The sequence below is a fragment of the Miniopterus schreibersii genome, assembly GCF_964146895.1.
Source record: "Miniopterus schreibersii genome assembly, chromosome: 6".
NCBI lineage: Eukaryota > Metazoa > Chordata > Mammalia > Chiroptera > Miniopteridae > Miniopterus > Miniopterus schreibersii.
Window position 1 is genome coordinate 69,332,020 of NC_138107.1, and position 23,828 is coordinate 69,355,847.

The 23,828-nt window shown below is 40.1% G+C and overlaps 1 protein-coding gene across 7 annotated transcripts in view; it reads left to right on the forward strand.

Annotated features, from left to right (window-relative positions):
• The window catches only part of TMEM200A (transmembrane protein 200A), a 57,355-nt gene that overhangs the window by 16,155 nt on the left and 17,372 nt on the right, over window positions 1-23,828 (forward strand). The gene's annotated exons all lie outside the window — the stretch shown is intronic.

Consider the following 23,828-nt stretch of genomic DNA (forward strand, 5'->3'; position numbering starts at 1 on the left):
TCCACACCCCAGGAAAGTGTTCTCTCCATCTTCCTGGGGAAGGGTCAAGGCAGCCGCACTAAGCAGGAACCTTTCTGCTAATAAGTCTGCCAAGTTTCTATTACTAAGTTTCTTTTGTGGCCGGGCTACTCAAGGCACCTGCTCTGCCGGGTGACTCCAGACCAGAAGCAAACCCTCGCACCTGATGAACTGTGTGAGCTCCTCATGGTTAGGTGTGGTGTTCTGTTGTGTTTTTGATTCCTCTCAGTGGTTATTGAATTGTTGAATTAAATTGAATTAGGACAGTAGCTCTGAAGGGTTTATTAGGTGCCTGTAGCATTGGGTACAATAGTGTCACCTTGATTGAGGTGTTGGTCCTATCAAGCAAGGGTATGAACTAGTTTAGAGGAAGGGACATTCTGAACGGAACGAGGCAGCCAAATCAGGGCGTGCTGGCATTCCGAAACATAGCCAGATGGGAAGTATTAAATGACAATAGATAATCCATCTCTTTTTTGGCCTTATTTATTTTGATGTTTTGAAACATCCATGAAGCCATTCTAATAAAATTTAAAATTGAGCACTTGAATGCCTGGCGGCAGCAAATACTTTCCTATAAGTCATAACTCAGCCATGTCTCTAGATATTGCTTTCCAGGTCGCTCTGAAAATACTGATCAATAAATTATGAGCTGTCATGCTCAAAAGCCCAGTAAATGTCTTCAGTTTTCTTTTAATTTTTAGTGTTTTATTAAATCACATTTGGCTGGTATAGAGATAAAAATGGATATAAAAAAGTGGTGAATATTGTCTTAAGAATGAGTATGAAGGATTACTGTTCCCATTTTAAATTTTTCTAATTAACTGACAAGTATTAAAAACTTGAGGGCCAATGAACCCAAAGAAGTCTCTAAGGAATAATTTATTTAAATAATATGGAAAAAAAAGAAATCACTTCTTAAGTACTTTCTCAACATTGTAAGTTGTTTTTAATCAGTATTTCATATAAAATAAGTTTACCCTTTATGAATGTATTTTTTAGTTTATTATAGACATTTGTCGTGTTGAAGTTTTGGTAAATACATCTTTCTAAAGGATGAGTTATATTCTGTTACCTATGTTTTTAAATTAGTTTTTAATTAATAAAAAAGGGAATATTAATTCTTACGACATTTAGAACTTTCTTTTGCAATTTCCTTGATTCGGGAAAGAAAAGCATGTTTCCCAAATGTATCCTTGGCTCTTTTGGCATTTTCTATCAATTTAAAGTGATCAAATCACAGTGAGGTCAAGTTGTCAATGAGCAGATAACTCTCCTGTAAAGTTTTCTGACAGATTTTTTTTTCTTCTTTTTAGAAGTTTCATAATGTTAGTTTGGTGTTATTTTTCTTTTTCTTTGAATATTACAGAAGTTTACATTTGGAGTACATTTATTATCTCTTTGCAAAAGGATTTATCTCTAGCACAGTGGTAGAGAGAAACACAAGACTGATCAGTTGTTTTTGACACAATCTTTTGAATATAAATGTGGAAGAAAGTCAGAAAAAAACTGTTTATCTAGAAATGGGATTTGCTCGGTTAACATTATGCTGCATGCATGCACTTTTGGAGCATTACTGCTTATGGAGATTACATAATAAAACTTTAAATTTCCCGGCCTGGAGCCACTGCAAGGACTGGGGGGCAGGGGCTCCAGACTGGGATCCTGTGTCTGGAGGTGAGTGAGTGACAACAAGGAAGGATGACATCAGGGCTCTGGGGGACTGATTATCACGTGGAAGGTGGCTTTTTATGATCATTTTTATAATTTGTTTGTATTTCAGTGATCTAACAAAATTCCTTTAAATTCTAAAGAGTTTATTGTCTGGGATTTGTCAAGTCATTTTTATTTTGTTAACCTTATTACATAAGGCAGTTGTCTTATTTTGCCAAATCAAAGTTCCTCCAGTAAACACTTTTAATGCACAATAAAGATGTCACTTCCCTGGTAAAACACTCGCTGTAAAAGTAAGTTTATAGATCATTTTCTAGAGGAGGCTGTTTAACAAGATGGTTCCTCTTCCCCCAGTTCTTTCATCTCCACCCAAGTACCCCAAAGAAAATGCCCTTATTGAGAAGCCATTGTCTAAAGAAAAAAATTAATTGCAGTTCTGTAAGTTTATAATTACATCATGTTCGGCTTGGAATAAAAGGAGGTTTATAACCTTGTAACCAGCCATCTCTCAGACCATTTTCCATTTTGAAATCTTTTTCTAAGAGTCTAAGCATCAACCAACTCACAATGCTGTGTAATCTCACATTATTATAAATAAACCACAAGAAGAATTTTCAGATGAGTTTTTAGGGATGACCTTTTGCCCTTTGGCGACGCTTTGAAATGCAAATGAACAATTATCCTTACGATGACCAGGAAACTCCCCCTTTTCTGAAATCATACTGATATTCTGGGGGAAATTGTTTATATATTTGTGAGGGGAGAGCTCTTAAACATGAATTACCTAGACTTTTCCTGCAGTCTTTATTTCACTTGTGTGTATGTATCTGGGTTTATACAACAACTGACACACAGCCATCGCTAAAAATATCTAAAGTATTAAAAGAGCTTCTCGGCTTCCATTCTCTGAGATAATCCCAGCCCCAGCCCGGAAAGGTAAAGGACCTCTGACAAAGCGAAGCGGGAACTCAGTCAGGGCCAGTCCTGTTCTCTGAGCTCGGACGAAGGGTGAGCGATGCTCCCGTGGCAGCATTCGAGGGTTTGCGGCCTCTGCGGAAAGGGTGGCCGCTTCGGGGCAGAGCTGGAAGCTGCCCGGGCTGATTCCGCCCGTCGGAGCGAGTCAGGGTTGCCCTAATAGTGTCCCTTTTGCTGTCTGCTTTTAGAGTTACTAAAAGAACCATGTTATTGTCAGCCATAAAGACTGGCACATGTGAATCGAGGAACTTTTCAGACCAGTGGAGAGGCTCCGGGAAGTTTAGAGAAGGCCTCTAAGCTCTTCATCTTGGATGGCATTTCAGCCGCCCCCACCCCGCTTCCCCAGGGATGCAACATTGCCAGTCTCCGTCCCTTTCAAACGTTAAGGAAAACGTTGGCGACTAAAAGCTCCTCTAGGTGACTAACAGTGAAATATTTTTTCTCACACAGACACACACACACACACACACACACAAAACGGGGGGGGGGGGTTGGAACTACTGAAGAGATAATCTCGACAGATACGCCTTGGGACATTTTCTAATATAACAGACTTGCTTTGCATTACAATACTGTTATTTTCAAACTGGGTTAAAAGGCAGAATTCCCTTTTCTTCAGCAGCAGCCTTTGAAAGCCAGGTCCTTTCGACGGGACACTGCAGGACTCCCAGGCCCTCCCTGGCAGAGAACCTGTTTCTAAACCTTTCCAATCACGTCCCGGAGGCAGGCACGTGGCTCATTCATCAGTAATCCTTTCACGCCATTAAAGTGAGTGGGCAGAAGAGGGCCCTTTCTTTAATTATCGATCCCAAGAGGAATTGACCTTTAAGGCTCTTTCTGGCTCTGTTATTTTGTGGCAGGATGTCTCATACGAAGGTGATAGTTAGCACAAGACACTGAAATGCTGGAAAAGAAAGAATGAGGGATCGCCTGTCTGTAACTGTCCCCCAGCCCTCTTGTGTTTATAGTAAAGACAATGTTAGCAACATTGAAAACCCCTGTAAAAACTCCCATCATTCCTTTGTAGCAGAACAATTTTTTTTTTTTGGATTTGGTTTTAAAAGGACAGGCAACACGGGACGGTGTGGACCTGACACCTCACTTCTCGAGTCTGTTTATGGTTGTTTGAGCCAAGGGGACTCAAACCTGTAGAGCGAAATCTAGGCTGAATTCATGACAGTTTCCTTACCCATAAATACGTTTCCCTGGAATAGTCATATGTGAGGATCTCTGGCAACTGGACTTGGGAATAAATAGGTTTAAGCTTTCTCTCTAAAATGGTTTTAGAGCCCTGTCCAATTTCTGTTTTTTTTTCTTCTCTTTGGAAGCTTTTCAAGTCCTGTTTGCTTTATGTGAAAGGAGGAAGGAACATAAAAATGTGAGGGTACACGGTCCAGTGTTTTAGAGAATTGGAAGTTTACAGTGAGTTTCTGCTTCTCAAAATAATTTTTCACAGGTGGGAAGCTTTCATTAGGAGCAGTATGAGAGTAGACGGGAGAATGGCAAGTACCACTCAGGAATGAGATCAAAATTTTAAAATTCATTAACTTCATCGTACTGTGCTCTAGTGGAGGTCCTCTGGAGACGATCACAGCCACTTCAGTGATCTTCATGTCAAGAGGGAGGTGAAGGAGTTCTAGGTGAACAATAAGGCTTGATTAAGAAGTTGGGAAATGTGAAATGACTAGGGTTATTCTGGAAACAAGAAGACTTGTAGTAATGGTTTTCAGATGTAAGAATCGTATCTCTCTCTTCAGGGAAATACAAGTTTAAAAGGAAATGTACTTAAACACACCATTAGGAAATTAGCTACTTATAGATGCTTCCTTACTAAGTTGATAACTCCCAGAATGAATTCTCAAGAGAGGTAATTTATCTGTCCTTAGAGAAAATGGGGCCCATCCCCTTGGTGTGACAACTCGTTGCTTTTGTGAGTTCTGTTTCTGTTGATGTTATATGTGCGTGCTTCCTTATGTGTGTTTTCACACATGTATAGCATTTCATAATCTAAATGTACATATCCCTATTTTTTTCTTTTTCTGACAAGATGATTAATTCTTTTAGTGAGTGACATAATTAGGTAATTATGCTTTCTCAATCTTGACAATAGAAATTATTAATTTTTATATTTTTAAGTATATATTTGATTTTTAAAATAATTATGCTACTTAAAAAATTACATGCATCACTCGATTATAAACACTAAAATTACCAAGACTGGAAAAAGAAAGCATTTGAATATTCTTCCCTAAAGCGTAATTATTGCCGTTTATGTGAATTACATCAACTACTGCAGGCATGGGTGCCTATAAGACCATCTAACTCATGGCATTAGGCACTAAGTGGCAAAAATTTAACACTAATCATTGAGCTTAAGGAGAAGACAAGCAAACTTATTACTTTTAAAAAACACAATGCTGCATCATTCATCTGATAAAGATGTATTGAATATAAATATAAAATAAAACATTTTATTTTATATAGTACATATAAAAATGTCACTATCGTCGGCTCCATTATCTTTTAGTAATTAGATAGGCCCAATGATATTTTCATTGCCTCTCAACAAGTTAGAACCTTAGAATATAATTTTAGGTTAGAACAATAGCTTATTGCATTTAAGTAGACTGTAAAAGATCTAATATAGTCCTCTGATTTTACATATGAGGAAACAAAGATTTAGAATTGGGACTCAGTCATACAGCAAGATACTAGTGGAAGCAGGGACCAGATTGGGGTGTGGGGTTGTCTCCCAGTTCTAGCCCCTGGCACATTCCACTGCATGCCAAGTGTCCTGAATGCCAAGTGCAGGTTTTGAGGAGGGCAGGGAAGTCACGTGCGGGGAGTAATGACAAGGAGCAGAGCTGTTTCAGTGTTGGCACCCTCAGGGGAAGAGTGAGGCATGAGCCTGCGGGAAAGTACAAAGAAGAGCTAGGGCCAGGACCTGTAGTTCACCAAGCCAACTCTGAACACGTGTGACCGCTATACACGAGTGACCCCGTGATATGTGACCGCTGACAGTTGCCTTCTCAAATATGAAGGGAAGGCTGTGTGAAGTAAATATCACTTTAGACCGTGAATTTCATCTTTCTGTGAAGGAAAATGCCTAACGTTTGTTAGTGTGAACTCTACCTTGCTAGGTACTTTGTTCAGGCCTTCTCACGTGACCCTCACTGCACTCTCGCAGGTAACTGTTCTCCATCTGAGAATACTGCAGAAAAGTGAAGGAACTCGTCCTTGGTTGCTTACCAATAAGGGGTTTGTCACCAGAGTCTTGCTCTTTTGACATTATGTTGTCTCTCTCAATGACTCTATCGTCATATAAGAAAAAAATTTGAGAGAAAATAGATGTTAAAAACTGGGAAGTTATATGGGTCCCAGGGTCCTCCACCAAAAAAAGATTTTACATGATAAGAGGCAAGCAGTGAAACAGCCTTGGGGAATTTTGAAAACCATTCATTCTAGATATAGAAGATCACAAGCCATATTTTTAACACCATTGGTTGATTCTGATGATTCACTGAGTTTCAGATTTTCTTAGAAATTTCAAAATGTCTCAGTAAAATTTCCAGGTCAGTTGTGCTAAGAAAGGAGCATATGTTCAAGGTTCCATGGTCTCATTTCATTACGTGGGGTCCCATTGTTAAAACAAAGCTATGCGTTCCCCTGCCCACTTCCTTGTTAATATGCTTTATTTAAGGTTTAGCCTTGTGAAAATTGCTAGAGCTACTAGCAGAAGTTATTCTGCTTCCAAGTGCATTAAGCACTTGTCAGGAATGGCCAGAAATAAGTGTTTTAGTTTCTTGGATGTTCTGGTTAACAAAGAATTACTATAATTGCTTTACCTATTTTCAAAAAAGTATGAAAAATGAAATGTGCAACAGCCTCCAAACTATTTTTAACTCTAATTTAGTCTTTCTTTGATTATAAAATCTCAGAGCCCGATAGACATGATTATAAATCATACAGTTTTGTTTATTTTATCTCAGTTGTTTGAATCCTGGGGAAACAGGATCTTATCCTACTTCTCCGTCCTCTGGTTTTAACCAAGACGCATCCTGAAGTTCTTAACTGTAGCAGCCGTAGAGAAAATTTGAATGAAAGGACCAGTGTCTTTTATCATAGTGTGTGAATGTGACATGCATTATGTTCGGTGCTGTTTTGCAGAGCGCAGGAGCAGCATGACAGTGACCTGCGTTCAGAGCAGCTCTGCCACTTTCCATGTGGCCTGTCCTGTCATCTCAGTCAGCTGTTTCTGAATTCACGAAGTGAGACTGTACCACCTGCTTCATAGGATTGCTCTGGGGTTTAAATGATGATGTGAAAAAACTTGACAAGAGTTAAGATTCTTTATACACTTAGTGGTGAGAACCTGTCTTTTTCATGAATACATCTCCCCCGTGCCATGGGGGGAATGCATGGCATACATTAGGTGCTTAGTAAACGCTGATAATGGATTGGGACTGTGAAAAGGAAAACACTGCCCAGCAAGGAGCAGGTGCCCACTAAGATCAGATGTCGGCTCACTGCCTGGCAGATTCCTTCTGGAGTCAGTGCCAGTGTTTGTGAGGTTGCTCTGACCCTCTCGTAGGCAGTCTTGAGTGTTTGATTCCTCTGCCCTGGGCTTTGTCAGCTCTCCAGTATAGCAGTTCTCAGTTTTTTCACTACAGTCTGGGCCCATGCTTGGGAGATCACCTTGTGCATTGTAGGACGTTTACTCACATCTGTAGCCTCTACTTACTAGATGTCAGTAACACCCTGACTCAAGTTGTAATAATAAAAAATGTCAACAGACATAACCTCTTGTCCCCTAGGAACAAAGTTGCCCTCAGTCGTGAGCCACTGTTCACAGTGGGCTCCCTGTATCCCCACTTCGCGATGTGATAAGCAGTGTGCCTGCGCCGCCTCCCGCCAGCCAGCCAGCCCCGAGAGGGTAGTGCTGGGTCTTTCTTTGGGCAGGAGCTCTGTCACATGGTAGAAGTGCAATAAATATGGAAAGAGGAAAAGGAAAAGCTACTTAACTAATCAGCTATAGTGATTGTGTTGGTCCATTATATGTAGTGGATTTTTGTTTTCTTCTGGACCAAAAGCGCAAGCACTTGCCATAACCTCAAGTCTCTTTTTTGAGACCATTAATGTCACCACATTCTCAGACTTTTCCCTCCCCTACACCCTGATCATTGATGGAATTATGCAGCGTGCTCACTCTAAGTAGAGTATAATTTGAGATTGGATACCTGAGACTTTAGGCTTCAGGGTCCAGGCAGATATTAGAGACACTTCTCTCTCTCTTCCTTTCTCAAACTCTGTAACACCTTCGGCACCCAGGCTCCAACTACCCTGAAGATCCTCAGATGTGTGTATAGTGTAGAGCCTCCCTATCAACTCATGTTTTCTAGCCCTACAAGATACCTCCTTTTGTGTATTGTAGAAGCTCTAAACACGGAAGCCCAATGTGTATAAAACTGAGCTCATCCTTTCCCTTCTTTTGCTGCTTTAAAAATTCGTTCAGGATTCTTTATCCAGTGAATGGCTCAGGGCTCTGGAGTGAGTCTTCCTTTGCCACTTGATAACTCAGTGATCTTGTGCGGATTATTCCTTTTTGCCTCATTTTCCCCATCTGTCAAATGGGTACTGGTCTCCCAGGGTTGTTGTGAGGATTAAATTAGATAATGTCTGTAAATTAAATGATGCAAGTAAATCACTTAGAAAAAAATTCCTGGCCTGCTTAATAAATGGTAGATGTTGTTATTGTCTAAAACTTGCTTTAGCCAGATACCTGACTCTATCTTCTTACTCCCTCTCTTACCCCACCCTCACCATTCCCCTGTTCCCACCCAACAAAACCCTACATTTTGTTAACCCTACTGCCCATTTCAGTTCCGTGTGGCCCCTCTGTCCATTGTCTGGCTGCCCGGGTGGAGACAGGCCTTTATAAAGACAGCCAGCCTCTCAAGCGCGATGCAGGTAGCCCTTTGTGACCTGCCTCCCGCTTGCCTTTCAGTCTTACCATCTGTTTCCTGACATCCCATGGTTCCACGCCTTTGTACTGACTGTTCCCTCTCCCTTGTTTATTTTCTCTTTTTTTTTGTTGCGTGAACATTTTATTCATCTTTAAGACAAAGCTCCATCATCTCTTCATCTTAGAAGCAGTACCTGGCCACCCTTCACGGAGACCATCGCTCCATGGTGTGCTTGTCCTCTGACTACATGCCATGTATGTGTAGCTCCCAGCACCTACCTTATGTAACTTTTGTTTCTTGATTGTGTCCCCCACTAAATTGTGATTTTTTTACATGGAATTCATTTTGGTTTCTACACTGAGTAGCTCATTTCTTAGCACATAATAGGTGTTTAATAACTATTCATTGCTGAATAGAGCTAGGATTTAATAAGATTGAATTAGGAAGCATAAACTGACAAAATTATAGGAACAAAATTAAATTGGAATAAGTTGACAGAATACCAAGGGGTCTGGGTGTTAAGGCATGCCACCTCCTTTTATTGTCCCTGACTTTAAGGATCTTGACATCACAAGGGAGAAACACCAGAGGAAACATAAATCAATTCTTACAATAGAAGGCTATTTAAAGAGGTTATGTACCTAGGTCGTGGCATTAGAGATGAAGTAATTTTTTAACAAGTTGGAGTCACGTCATTGCCTGGGGGCCAAACATGATCAGCTCAAACATCAAAGGCAGATGTGCAGTGGGCACGTGTTTTACATCAGCTTCAAGCCTCCGGTGTCTACAACAGCTTCACGTAAGGGCTTGATCAAATACCACTTTCCATAGAGCAGACTGTCTTGGAATCACATGGCCTCAACCACAAGGGCTGCCAGTGTTTTGTCATTTTTTACCTAAGTGTTATTAGTTTGCTGCTAAAAGTGATAGTGTCAAGAGTCCTTTTTTCAGGAAGGTTATTTTCAGGCATTTCATGTAAAGCAGGGAAATACGGCGTCCACTTTCTCAGCACGAAGGAGGTGTCCCAAACATCATTGAGTGGCATCACTAAGCATTTTAACCTATGATTTTTTAAAAGGAATCATATTGGTCTCCTTGGTCCAGGGAACATGTTTCTGAATTGCCCAAGTATGTGCTTTTATGAAGTACTTTTGAAAAATCCTAAACTGTTTTATCCTTTGGAATCTCATCTCTTCTGGGAAAGGACCCTCTTTCTTGATCTTACAAATTGAGTAGCGCACATTGCTCTTCAATTAGATTCATAAATGAGTCCCCATTTCCATTACGTGTGCACTGCCTTGTTGTTGAGGTGAAATAGCAATGAATCACATCCCTGGCTGGAGTTAGTGATTCAATAAATTGTACTTGTGAGTCAGTTGTTAGGGTTTGAAGTCGATATTGGTCCATTTCTCAGTAACCTTATACCAGCCCTGGAAGATTTGGCTCTTGACTGCTCTGTATCCAAGGAGCCAGCACCCTTCCACTAAACCGAGGCTGGAGTCTGTAATCCTGGTACAGTACCGCTCACATGAAACTGCGGAACTGATATGCAAGAAAGAATTTTGATCGAGGCGTGGTTTGATTCTGATGTTGACACCTGTCATATGGAAATTCTCTTCCATTCCCAAAGAAGGGAGCATGTACTTCTGCCAGCAGGTTCCTGCCAGGAACTCGAATGAATCCCTGTGAGTACACAGAGTAGCAGGGGTGGGGAGCTTTCTTCCTTCCACAGGCTGCCTCTGCTGCTGGCAAAGGCTTGGGAATTGGTAGGGGCGCCCCGCCTCTGCACAGTCTGCTCTGGGAGGTGGGGGATTCCTCCAACTTCCAATTACCAGTTTCTTAGCACGTGGGAGGACATTTTTGGGCACAGTTTATCCTTCCCCCTTCATGTCTGGCTGACAGCGCCCTTGCTAATTTATTTTTGACATCCTTTATGCATTTGTTAAGATGTCAGCAGCATGTACAAAGCATTGGAGTGAAGGTTGGGTTTAATTCTGGAGCTTCTGGTAGGTCTGAGATGTTAGAAGCTTTCTCTTTGCAATGGAGGTTACAGTACTGGGTAAATAGAAGAGAGTGGGTGTGATTTACTTGCCTTCTTGCAAAAGCCTCAGGACCTTTTAGTGAACAGTAAATTACAGAACCTCAAACTTGTAAGCAGGTAGGGATTTGAAAGTTCATGTGATCTACTGCCTTCATTACCCAGCTGGCCATGCTGGAGTGCATGTCAGAATTCTGGTCTTGCTTTGTCCTGTGTTGTTCTCACTATATTGCAATGTTTTGAAAGTAGTAGGCATTCAGTAAATTCTATTGGAGATATCGAATATCTATCTTCATGGTTCTTTCTGCACGTAGGATAGAAAAAGAGAACCTTTCTCCTTCCCTCTTCAAAAAAAGTCTGTTATCTACAAGCCATACTGAATGGGTTGGCCCTGATTCTTACAGCTTGATTGAATTGCCTGGGAAAGGGGCCACTTCAGTAGTTTTCCCTCCCTCAAGTGGTTGGACCCATGGTTGAAATGCCAGCCAGCTGACGGGTGTTGAAGTCGATCTGTAATTTTGGAGGCTGTAGAGAAGCAGTTCCAGCCGCCTGCCCTGGACGGTCTGTGCTGTTACACTGCCGGAAACATTAATAGCAGTTCTGTGAAGGCATTCTCAGGAAGAACAGCTCTCACTGACCATTCCTCGGAGGGGATGATTATGTAAACAACTAATTTGAGTGAAAGTGCAGTAGCTCGGAAAAATGTTCAGGTTCTGGTTGAGAATCCTAAGTGCTCAATTTTTATAAAGCTCTTATTAAACCTGGTATTAGGAAGTGCTTTTTTAAAAAAAATAAAAGGTTGATTAGTTGTGTTTCTTTTCATAACAGTTGCTTTTACTTTTTGATTTTTCAATTACAGTTGACATTCGTTATTATATTAGTTTTCAGGTGTACAGCATAGTGGTTACACATTTCTACAACTTACGAAGTGATTCCCCCAGTAAGTCCAGTACCCACCTGGCACCATAATAGTTATTACAATACTATTGACTACATACCCTATGCTGTACTTTACATCTCGTGTCGATTTTATAACTGCCAATTTGTGCCTCTTAATCCCTTCACCTTTTTCACTCAGCTCCCTAACTCTCTCCCATCTGGCAACCATCAGTTCGTTGTCTGTATTTATGAGTTTGTTTCTGTTTTGTCGTAACAATTGCTTTTAAATTCACCGGTCAGGTGGAGGTTTTGTTGGTGATGATGCTAGAACAGGCTCACCACACACTTCCTTGACTGGATTGTGTGATGTATCCAAAAAGTTAATTCAGGCTGGATCAATGTCTGATTGAATTTATAGCAAATGCTAGACATAATAGCAGTTAAAATATGGAAACTGTAAGAGTGTGGTCATTTAAGATAATTGTTTTTTGAGAGCAGTTCTAAAACAGGTAAGGGTATTAAGCTTGTGATGGTGCCCTTAATGCCTACAACTTAACACTTCAACATCCCTTTCTTACTGGAGTAAATATGAAAATAGCGAGAAGGGACATTTGGTGTTGGAATCATTTTCAAAGAAAATTATCAGGTATACTTTAGTTATGAGCTTGTGTGCAAAATCAATATAGTTTAATTTTTCGGCTCAAAAATATCTACTGAAATTTTTAAAAATTGTCTTTTCTCAGGCTTTTTATTAACTAGTGTTTCTGACATTTCTGCACATACGGCCAGTAGTGTCTTGCACATAGTGGGTGCTCTGCACATATTAGCTGGTGATGAGATAAGAGATTAAAACATTTAAAAATCTTTTATAACATTTTTTATTTATGTACTTTTGTTTGGGTAAATTGGTGAGGTAAAAGTTGTAAAGAATCAGATTTCCCAAGAGGTAATGAGGGAGTTGTTTTTTGTGATTGCTGTTGTTGGTTTTATGAAAAAAATATTTAGTTTTAAAAGAAATTTTAGGAAGTAAATAAAAATCAGCAGTAAATTCTCACTCCAGAAAAATTGACTATCCATATTTTGTGCATAGCCTCCCTGATTTTAAAAAACATATAAAAATATATACATATTAGATATACACTTACACATATATACTCAATGCATTTAACAAAAATAGAATCATCTTATACCTATTTTTTAATGTGTTAACATTTTGTTTAATAGTGAAATACTTCAAATGTACAAAAATATACAGGAGGCTAGGAGGCACGTATGTACTCATTACCCAGCCTAAATTTATTTTAACATTTTATAATTTAAAAATACCTTTTAAGAGGTAAAATGCTTCAGGTACCGTTAGAACCCCCACCTGTACCTCTCATGCTCTGCCCTCTGTCCTCAGAAGTAACCAGTACCTCATACTTTTATGCAAAAGTATAAAAAACTGTTTTTAAACTTATGCTGTATAAGTTTATATCTATGATTATTTAGAACATTGTCCTTTGTATTTTAAAATTTATGTAAATGCTTTCCTATCCCACAACTTTAGAGTAAATGCCTGCAAAGGGAATCATTGGGTCCAAGGGTGTACACATTTTGAAGTATTGGATGGGCACTGCAAGATTGTTGTCCTGAAAGGTTATACCAATTAAACTCCCAGCTCATGCTTACTCCACACTCTGTCATCACTAGGTCTTTTCAGTTACTTTAATATTTCAACTATTTTAACAATTATTTTAACGTGTAAAATGACCGAGCATGACGGGTTACCGTTGAGGGGCCAGTTCTGCCCAATGCAGAAGTCTCCTGGTGGGCGGCCTTTGCTCGAGTCTGGACGGGCAGAAACTCTCAGAGCCTCAGGCACCTGAGGCTGCTCCTACTCAATCCTTTCTCCCTCCTTCCATGGGCGCCAAGAGTTACTGGTGGACTGAGCTCCCTCTGCCTGTTTCTGTACCCAGCCCCCTTTACCCCTCACAGGTGCTTTCCCCAATAATCTCTTATATTTCTAAATCTGTCCTGACATCTGCTTCCCATAGGACATGAACTGACACATGGTGCCTTAAAGTCTATTTTTAGATTTTAGTGTATATTTTTAAGTGGTTATGTTTTACCCTGTGAACTAACATGCTTTCCTTTATATGAAATAAACTGTTTTATGAAGTCAGGGGTAATCTGAAATAAATTAGGGCAGATTGGACCTCTGGGCATACCCAGCTTTTTTACGCAAGTTTATCATTGCAACTACCTGGGACCCGACAGGCTTATGAGAACTAGTGCCGAGCCGCCGGCCTTGCCTGGTTCTGCTTAAGAAATGCATCTCGTCGTGGCAGGATTGGCTCCAGCTCAAAGAGTTGATGGACAGGAAACGCTTCAGACAGATAGGATTTTCCCTCTGTCATTCTTATAAAGTATTTTGATATCTCATGACTAGCAGGTGGTTAGATAAAAAAGGAAGATAATTCGAGTCTTAAAAGCCTGTGGCTTAGCATTTGAGGGAGCAGGATTAATTATAGCCAACCTCCGTGTGATTATCAAGGCAGGATTTCTCTATGGAGTATTGTGCCTTGTGTATGACAGGTACTTCCTCCCTCTCTCTTTTTAATAAAAATTCACTGTGTAAGTAAAAACAATGCATCCTGGTCCTGAAGTAGGTTGTGATCGTCAAACATCAGATAAGTATGAAAGTTGATTGTTAGTTTTTAGAAGGTCTGTCATATTTATTGCAGTTTATATAACCTGGCTAATAGCAAAATTGTACACTGTGTTTATTTAAAATAAAAGGGTAGGTTGAGTATCATGTTTTTTGAAACTAAGGTGAATGTGTTTGAGTTAAGTTGTGGAATTAGGTTTATTATAAATCTATCCTAGGTAGATTTCTGAGTATCCCCATGATCATAGCTCCTTCTTGGGTTCTCTACGAGTGGAATTCCCTGTGTGGGCCAGGATTTAAGGAGAGACAGAGGACCAGCTTCATGGTTTTGGCTGCACTGCTTCACTTTCATCTTACACATTAGAATCTGTTCAGTGAGACAACTAAAAGGCTCACAAAAATTCAAATGGATTCAAAATCTGTGTTGTGATAAAATGTTAGATGCCTTTAACATTAATTTTTCCATTAAAAAAACTTTTAAATCCAATGACATAATTGTGATTGTGGGAATTTTCTGGTAAGTTTTCATTTAAAGAGAATATACAGTAGTTGCTTAAAAGTGAAAAGAACCATGTAAAGAAAAATGTCTTGTTAATTCTGTGGAATTGTCTGATAGTTCTAGGAAGTCTGTTTGGTGAAAGATTTCAACTGATATAATAATTTTACAGTTTTTAGAGCCTGTGTACAAATGAGATGTTGCTCCTGCTCAGTGTGGCATATCCCTTGTTTAAACAAAGCTAAATGATAATCAGTGAACTTGTCAAAAATGGTTACTTCAAACCCCAAGTGAAATGTTAAGGAACTTACGTCTTAATTCTGATAAGATTGAATTTGGGGGGCATGACCTTCTTATTTAATTAAGAATAGGTTATCAGTGTTGTTGTAGCACAGGGAAACCACAGTGGATGTACATTTTGCTGCAATAGGGAGGCTGCCTACATCAAGTGGAAGTTTTGGAAAATCGGTGTCGCATCTCAGTGGGGCGATAAGGCACATCAATGTCATTTTTCCAAGTGTTTATTTTTTAAAACCCATGTTTACAGTAATTTTGCAAGTATAGTACAAAAACTGTTTTTCCTAAATCACTTGAAAATAGCTGTTGGCATGATACCCTCACTTTCAAGTATTTTAGTGTGCATTTCTTACACACAAAGACATTCTCTACGTAACTACAATATAACCATCAAGTTCAAGATATTAATATTGGTACATTACTGCCATCTAATCCTCAGACCCCACTCAAGTTTTTCCAGTTGTCCCAATAATGTCTTCTGTAATAAGAGAATCTGACTCAGAATCATATGTTCGATTCAATGGTCATATCTCTTCAGTCTCCTTCAATCTGGAATGTTTCCTCAGTCTTCCCTAGACTTTGATGATCTTGAAAGGCAGTTATTGTAGGATGTCTCTTCATGTGGTTTTGTCTGATGCTTTCTTGTTGTTAGATTCAGATTTGGCAGGAGTTTCACAGAAGTAGTTGTTGGGGAAGCAAATAATTTTTCCTCTACATTCTTTGGTTTAGTGTTTGGAGGTCTGCAGATTAAACTGACAAAAGACAGATTATCAAGAGGAACGAAAAACATTTAATTATGTATGCACAGGAGTTCATAAAGAACATTCAAAGAGGCAGCTAGGATTGGGGGTTTATATACCATCTTAATAGGGAATGGGGAGGGCCAGCCAGAAGGGCACTTCTGGAAGAACAAATGATTCCTTAGAAGAAAAGTGGGGGAAAGGGGCACTTATGGAAAAACAAATGAGGTTTTGGAAAGATGAATGGGCCCTTCGGAGATTAGATGGGAGATATGATAGTTTTGTGACAGTATCTATTTGGATGTGGTACCAACTTCTCTCTCTGAAAGAAAAGACTGGACTTGTTCCCAGGGATGGGATTTTATGACAATTGAATTTTTTTTAGTTCTTTTCGGAGGTTCTGCTTTTAGGCAAACAAAGGATTTCAGGAACTCAAAAGCCTTTGGCTTAATACAATTTTTATGCCACAGTGGCTTAACCTAAATCCTTTCATGGTGCTGTATTCTCATTGTGTCAGTTAGTGCTTGATGTCAACTCATCTTGTGATAATGATGATCACTTTGATTGCTTCATTAGGGGCGTCTGCCACTGTCAAGTTTCACATTGTTTTCCATTTTTAATAAGTGTTTTGTGAGGGTGTACTTTGAATTTATGCAAGTATCTCGTTCCTACTTAAACTTTCAATTTATTCATTTGTTTATTTATATTATTATGGTCTCATGGTTTAATGGGTCATAACCTGCTACTGTCGTTTATTTTGGCGCTTGGTTCTCCCATATTTGTCCAGTGGCAGATCATTCAAGCTGGCTTCTCTGTCCTTTTGATAACCCCATTATTCTTTGAGCATTTCCTTGCTTCGGGGGGTGGGCACGTGTTGTTCTGGGATCATCTTATACCTTCACTGCCCTAGCTCTGAAATTAGCCATTTCTCCCAGGTGCCCTGATTCTTTTTAGTGGAGAATGGTATTTAGAAACCAAGATCTGGAAGGTAGATGTGCTCATTGCTATCAGGCTGTTGCTGCTGCTCAGAGACCTCCTCAGTAGGTAAATGGCCTCTTATCACTGCTGCCCCCATCCCAACCTGTGGGCACCCCCTTCTCAGTGTTAGTGCCCTGATTTCCTATCCTGGGCTATTGGGCAATAGCATTCCTTCCTTATGCTGCTAAGGTGTCAACACCGTGTCTGGCCTCCTCACCCCTCCCACGGGAGTCCTATCTCACCTTGCTCAGGCTCTGATACCCTGCACTGGACCACAACCCCACGTGGAAATATCTCTTGTTCTGCTTGGGCTCTGAGACACTGCCTGGGCATCCCCACAGCCTCCCATGCCTTCTTTGCTCTGCTTAAATTTTGACACCCTGGTCAGGGCTGCCACGCTTCTGAGTGAACATCTTCCTTATACTAACCAGGTTCTGCCATCCCACTTTCCATCACCATGGCTCCTATGTGGATGTCTACCTTTCTCAGTCCCACCCAATGGCTTTAGGCATGAATTATTCATGAAGGGGAATGGGGCTGGATGCCATTTTAAAATGTTGATATAGAAGTTACCTAGTCATTTTCTAAAGTAAAAAGATCTGTGGTCATATTTTTCCAGAGATCCTGGAACATATAATTGAAGAAAAATGACTGCTTAAGTCTCCTCATGCCAATTAATTTTTAAAATTTATTTTTTAATGTGAAAATACATTTTAATAAGACAAAGCTTTGATGTTTAATTGATTCTGCATTCAGTGAAAAACAAAAACATATTTATAGCATATCTTCTCCAAAGTAGGCATGTGCTCTAATTACTTAGGAGTTAGTTGTCTGCAGAGGATGTTGTGTCTAAAGAAATGCATGATGAAAACTTCAGAATCAAGAACCAGCAGGTTCTCATTTACATTCCATCAGATCTGTGGTCTTTTATATCAAACAGTCTCAAAGCCACTTCCCATTCTATACATGAGGAGGTATACTGATGGCCCCAGATTTATACTTGCAGCCCAGATATTGGCCCTGGAATTGGCTTCAAAGTCCTCTACTTTGGACTGCCTGTTTGTCTCGATTGGGCCACAACTTTGTCATGAAGATGCTTGCAAAATATCAAAATGGGCATGTCAAGTAGGCATCCCTGGGCTTCATGCTTCTATAGCCAGTGCCTCTGTGACATCTTCATTTTGAGGTCTCACAGGCTTCTCAAACTGAGCATGCCCACTCCTGAACTCTTGATTTCCAACACCACCCTCCCAGCACAAATGTCCTTCCCAGTCTTCCCTATCCCAGTGAATGGCATAACAATTCTCTTAGCCAGAGATCTGCAAATGTCCTTGGTTCTTCTCGTTTATCCCTTATGTAGACTAGATCAGTGCATTCTGTGGTCTGTTCTGTTCTTTTTAGCACCTTCTGCCTCAGCCCTAATCCAACCCACCAATACCTATCACTTGGTCTCCTTCTTACTCCATTCTTGTCACTTGGTGATTCATTGTCCTCACAACTGCCAAAGTGATGTCTGCATATTGGATCATGTCATTTCACCAATACCACAGTTCTGTGTACAGCTGCTTGAACAGCCCCTGTCCATCCCTCCAGTCTCATCTTGTGCTGTTCACTCCTCACTATGTCTGAGCACTTTGCCTTCTCTTTGTTCCTGGAACATATCAACGTTTTGCTACCTTAGAGCTTTCGAACATCATCTACCTAGAATATCATAAACTTTCCTATTCCAAATAGAACCTTTAATCTTCACACTAGAGCCTAATGCTTACTGATGAGTGTGATTTCGGGACCAATTTCTGTTCTCTTACAATATTATTTATTTTGTACTTGAAGGAGAATTTCAGTGGCAATTAGTATGCACTAGTTGTTAAACTTAATTTGTAAATTAAGAAAACAACAAGAAAGAGTCTGTTTCCTGGCTAGCATGGCTCAGTAGTTGAGCATCAACCTATGATCCAGGAGAACCTGGTTTGATTCCTGGTCAGGGCACATGCCTAGGTTGTGGGCTTTATCCCTGGTGGGGGGCATGCAGGAGGCAGCTGATCAATGACTCTCATCATAGATGTTTCTATCTCTCTCCCTTTCCCTTCCTCTCTCTGAAATCAATAAAGATATATTAAAAAAAAAAAGGTTGCTTCCAACTGCTTCTAAAATAAACATCTTAATAAAAACCAATGTAATTATAACATTTAAAATATAAAAAGGAAGAAAGCCACAGTGTTTATAAAATATTCAGTATATGAAACACTTTGAAACCTGAAAGAAAATGGAATTTAAAGTATTATTGTTATTAACTTATTACTAGTTTAATTTTCACATGACTCATTTCAGTAAAGATGATAAATTTTTAATGGTGTTTGTAAATACTATAATAATTCCTTATATGTACACAATAGTTCAGTGTACAAGCACGTGTGCATGCGTTGTCTCTCTTGAATTTCCAGCCTCAAGAGCACAGAGAAGTGACTTGTACACTTCTCTGTATACAAAGAGCACAGAGAAGCGTCTCCTGGCTAAGACTCCTCCTTCATTCAGTAAATATTGTTTGAGAATATACTATGCATCAAGCCCTAGGCTAAGAATCTGTGAACAAAAATGTTCTCTTAGAGCTCATGATCTAATGGAGGAGACACATAAAAAACAAGTAAGCCAAGTAAGCCAGCAAATACAAATATGAGTTGGAGGGGTATTTTTTGTTGCTCATACACACTGTTTTTCTGGAGCCAGGAACATACCGAACTTCCAAACCAACCTTTGGAAGTGAAGTACAAAGAAAAGGACGAGTCAGAGACTCTTGGCATATGAACTAATAGAAGGTAAATTATTTGAGGCAGTATGAAAGATTTTATTGTTTTTTAGATCATCTATCCTCTATCACCCCATCCAGAAGAGAATTCGTTGGCATGGAAGGACTTGGAAATTTAGCCTCTAAGGAAGGAGGAGGAAGAGGGGAAGATAGGGAATTAGGGACCATGATGGATGGAAAGAACTGAGGTCTGGCCCAGAGGGGAAGGTTTTTCCTTCCCCTAATGAGTGCCCGATAAGGTGCCAAGGTGCGAGGATGAGAAGAGTAGAGGCCCTTCCCCACCCACAATTCCCCGTGCACCCTGTGGACACTAAAAGAGCAAACTGGAACCTGAAGAGATGAATTGTTTAGTGTGCTCTCCTCAATGCTGTGCGCTTGGCTTGCCAACAGCAAGCTTCATTATTAATGAAGTGTGTCATTCCTTGGTGAAGAAATCAGCTCTTTGTAATTTAAAGAGAACTACATGTCATTAGTTGGAAAAAAGAGAATCAAAGTCTCTAACACGATACATCCTTAAATTTTGAGAGGACACTCATACTTTACTAAATTACAGTAAATCTGCCCGCCCGTCCCCTGTTTATGAGATCTCCTTTTCTCTACTTACATCTCCTTAGATGCCTCCGTCCCTACCCCTCATAAGACAATTCTTGGATGGTGTCTGAAGATGGGCCATTATGTAAAAACAAAACACAAACAAATGAAAACCAACTGCCATCTTATGTGTAAAGATTCAAGGACGTGAAGGTGAAGTCTGAATTGTTCATTATGTTATCTCTGGCTGCCAGCAAAGTGCTTTAGGCATAGCACATGCTCCGTAAATATTTGTTGGATGGATAAAAATGAATACATGAATTCAGTGAGCGAGTGAATGAAAGACTGATATAAGTATCATTCAAATACTTACTTTTGGTGTTGGGTTATTATGACAGTTGGAGTTCAAAGAAACCAAGTAATGAAAATTTGAGCACAGATGGATGGTGCTTTTTAAAAGTGTGTTTGACCGTATCATCAACCGTCTTGCCTACTCAGATTCAGTGGCCTTGGCAATGTATGGGTACCTATAGACAGAGTCTTTCAGGTGAAGAAATTTAAATATATTGGTAAGCCCTGAACCAGTGGAAAGGACTCTTAATGAGAATGTATATGGAGTGTAAAATCAAGAAGAGATTTTTTTTCTTGTATTCATGCTACAAATCTAAACAGCTCTCTAACATCGAGGCTGATCCGACATAGAACTTTACACTTACTGGAAATGTGCAGACCTATTAAGAATACAGCAAAACCAGGAAGTAGACACACATCGAAAAAGACAACAAAAGATTAAATAGGTGTCACAAAGCCCAAAGAATGTGTATACCCAAAGTTTTCACTCCAACTTCGCTTGCTCTTAATTTGCACATGGTATAAATAAGCCTGTTCACTTGGCTCTCTCATTTCTAAGGCCAAAGCCCCAAACAGGAGCTGGACAGGGAAAGTGCTGCAGTAACCCATTCTTCCCAGTGGCAGCGTCGGTCGTCAGCAGAGCCCTCTTGCCCTCATCCAGACCTTTGTGAACCTTGTGTGACAGCATTAATCATGGTTATGCTTTAAAAAAGTCTTTTCCCATTCTTGATCTTAAGCTTCTTAAGAAAAGACAGCTTTTCCCAAGGTACTCAGAGCATCGCACAAGACCATGTCCTAGTTGATATTTAAAGCGAAACAACTCTGAGTCATCAGGACAAAATCAAATTATGTTTAATATTGTTTGAGGAGCCTGCAATGAAGTATTACATTTTAGAAATATTTTCCTCCCTAATAATGAAAGTGAAAAGCTTTTCTTCTAAAAGAGTTGAATACAAAGTATTGCATCCAGTGTTTAGAGCCACTCATAAACCGGGGAGTGTCCCAGGGCTGAAGTTTTACTATTTACTAGTTCCACTTCTATTGTGTAGTTTGAAAACCCTTTAAACTGAACTTAGCTCATAGCAACCTGTGAGGAAAGGAGAATACGTTTTCTCGTTTTATAAATAAAAACCTGAAGCCATAACTTAAATTATGAGCTCAAAGTTACAGCTTTTAAGGACCAGAATTTTTAGTCTTTTTGGATACACTGAGCCATAAAAGCAATGTAGCTTTGTGTAAAATCACAAGCTTTAGTGTCAGAAAGATCTAGGTTTAGAGCCTTCCTTTGGTCACGTACCAGGCAACATGCTTAATCTCTTTAGATCAAGGCAGTTTCTGAGACATTTTTGGTGATGTGATATTTTCATATATCAGTTTGGCAAAGTATAAATGGGAATCACGAGAGGGACTCTTTGAGGAATCAGCCAATGAATTTCCTTTTGCTCCTGAAGCCAAAGGATCAGGCATTAAACAAAATTACATTTACCTGGTGACACTTACCCCTCTATGTTTTACTGTTATTTTTTAGCCTCTTTTACTCTGTTTCTTTACATATAACATTGGAGTAATAACAGTACCCACCTGTATCAGTCAAAAAAGATTGTGTGCCATAACAAATAAGCCCCAAATCTCAATGATTTAAAATAACAAAACGTATTTTTCATTCACTCATGGCCATTGTGGGTTGACCAGTAGTTCTTCTACTTCATACTTATGACAACCTGGGATGACTGACTTTTTACTGTCTGGAATGCTGTTGCTCATCATGGCAAGGGGAAGGGATCATATCAAATCGCATACTGACTCTTAAAGATTTTTGCCGAGAAGGGATACACATCTCTGACTCACATTTCACTGACCAAAGCAATCCACCTCTCTTGTCTTACTTCCCTGGGTCAGGAAAACGCAACCCAACAATGGGCCTGTGGCCTGGAAGGAGAACTGGAATGTTGATCAACAGCTCTAATGACCACCACCTGGGCCTATTAGGATTGTCAAGAGGATTAAATTAGTGAATTAAAACACTAAGCACAACGCCTGGCACCTTACAAGAACTAGGTAAATATTAGGGATAGTTACGACTTACATTGCTTACAAACTTTATTAATAATGATGACTTGAAGCTTATTTCAACTCATTGCGTTTAGTACTCCTTAAGAAAACGAAACATCTGCAATAAGGCCTGTCTAGAAGAGTAGGGCTGCGTAACCTCATAACCTTGTGTGACGGAAATGACTCAGTGTACTACACAGACGAACCATAATGACTCGGGTGACTTATGTGTAACAGTGGTCAGTTACTCTTTTCTGTCCAGATGGGAAATTTGTGGTTTACAAACTGCTAAAGAACAAAAAGGGTTGGATTTCTACATTTCGTTTTATGGAGGCACATTCATTATTTTTGAGCATCCAACCTTGTTTCTGCACATTCCTTTGCACCATGTTAAGCTGCAAAACACACAGCCCTGCTTATGGTTCACGGATTCTTCCAGGTTGATAGGAGCCAGGTCAGATTGTAGTCAAAGCAATTTAGGCAAAAATAAGTCCGAATGGTTTTTAGAGTCCTCTAGGTGGTGACCCCTGGGGAAGCAAGGAGGAGTCCCCCTAATTCTACCGGCATATTTGTCTAATAATAGCATTCCCTCCCCCACCTCCTCCCCCCCCCCCCCGAAAAGGAGTCCTGTTTTAGAAGAAATGCAGTCAGCAGCTCCCACCCCTGTTTCATCTGAGCAGAGGCTGGGTCTGTTGAGGAAATTTCTCCATCTCAGTGGCCCTCAGATTTCAGCAGGCCTCACAATCACCTGGAGGGCTTGTTGAAACAGCCCCCCCAGTTTCTGATTCAGTAGGTGCAGTGGGCCCAGGAGTTCGTATTTCTGACCAGCCCGCGGGTTATGGCAGTGTGGCCACATTCTGAGCGACGCTTCCGGTGCCCCTTCCTCCCCCTGCCCACGCGTCCGGTGCTGTTGCTTTCCAGGCACTGGCTTCGCTTAGTTTCTCATGTTGCTTTTGAGCTGTCGGAACGATCCTGGTTCTCTCCCTTTATGATATCGCAGTACTAACGTTCCCTTTTATTTATCTGCCAAAATGCCTTGATCGTTGGGGCTGTGAATCCCTGCGCCCTGGAACTGCCTTTTCCAGAAGACTTTCTAAAGGGGTGAAGCCAAGGGAGCTGCCTGCCCCGCACTCATGAAGGCTGTATTTGATCTTAGTGGATATAAAACAGTAAACACAATGCTGGGTACCTTACAAACGTAAAGGGATGGTTTCCTTGTAGCAGAGACATTTGGACCTTATTACCAGCTAAGAAATTTATGAGTTTTTTTATTATACTCCTAGTATCTATCTAGATAGCCGGTTGGCCTTTTTGAAATCATTAAAAAGGAGATATTTCAGCTATATTGGTGGGAGATAAAATTAGTGTGTCTGCAGTTTT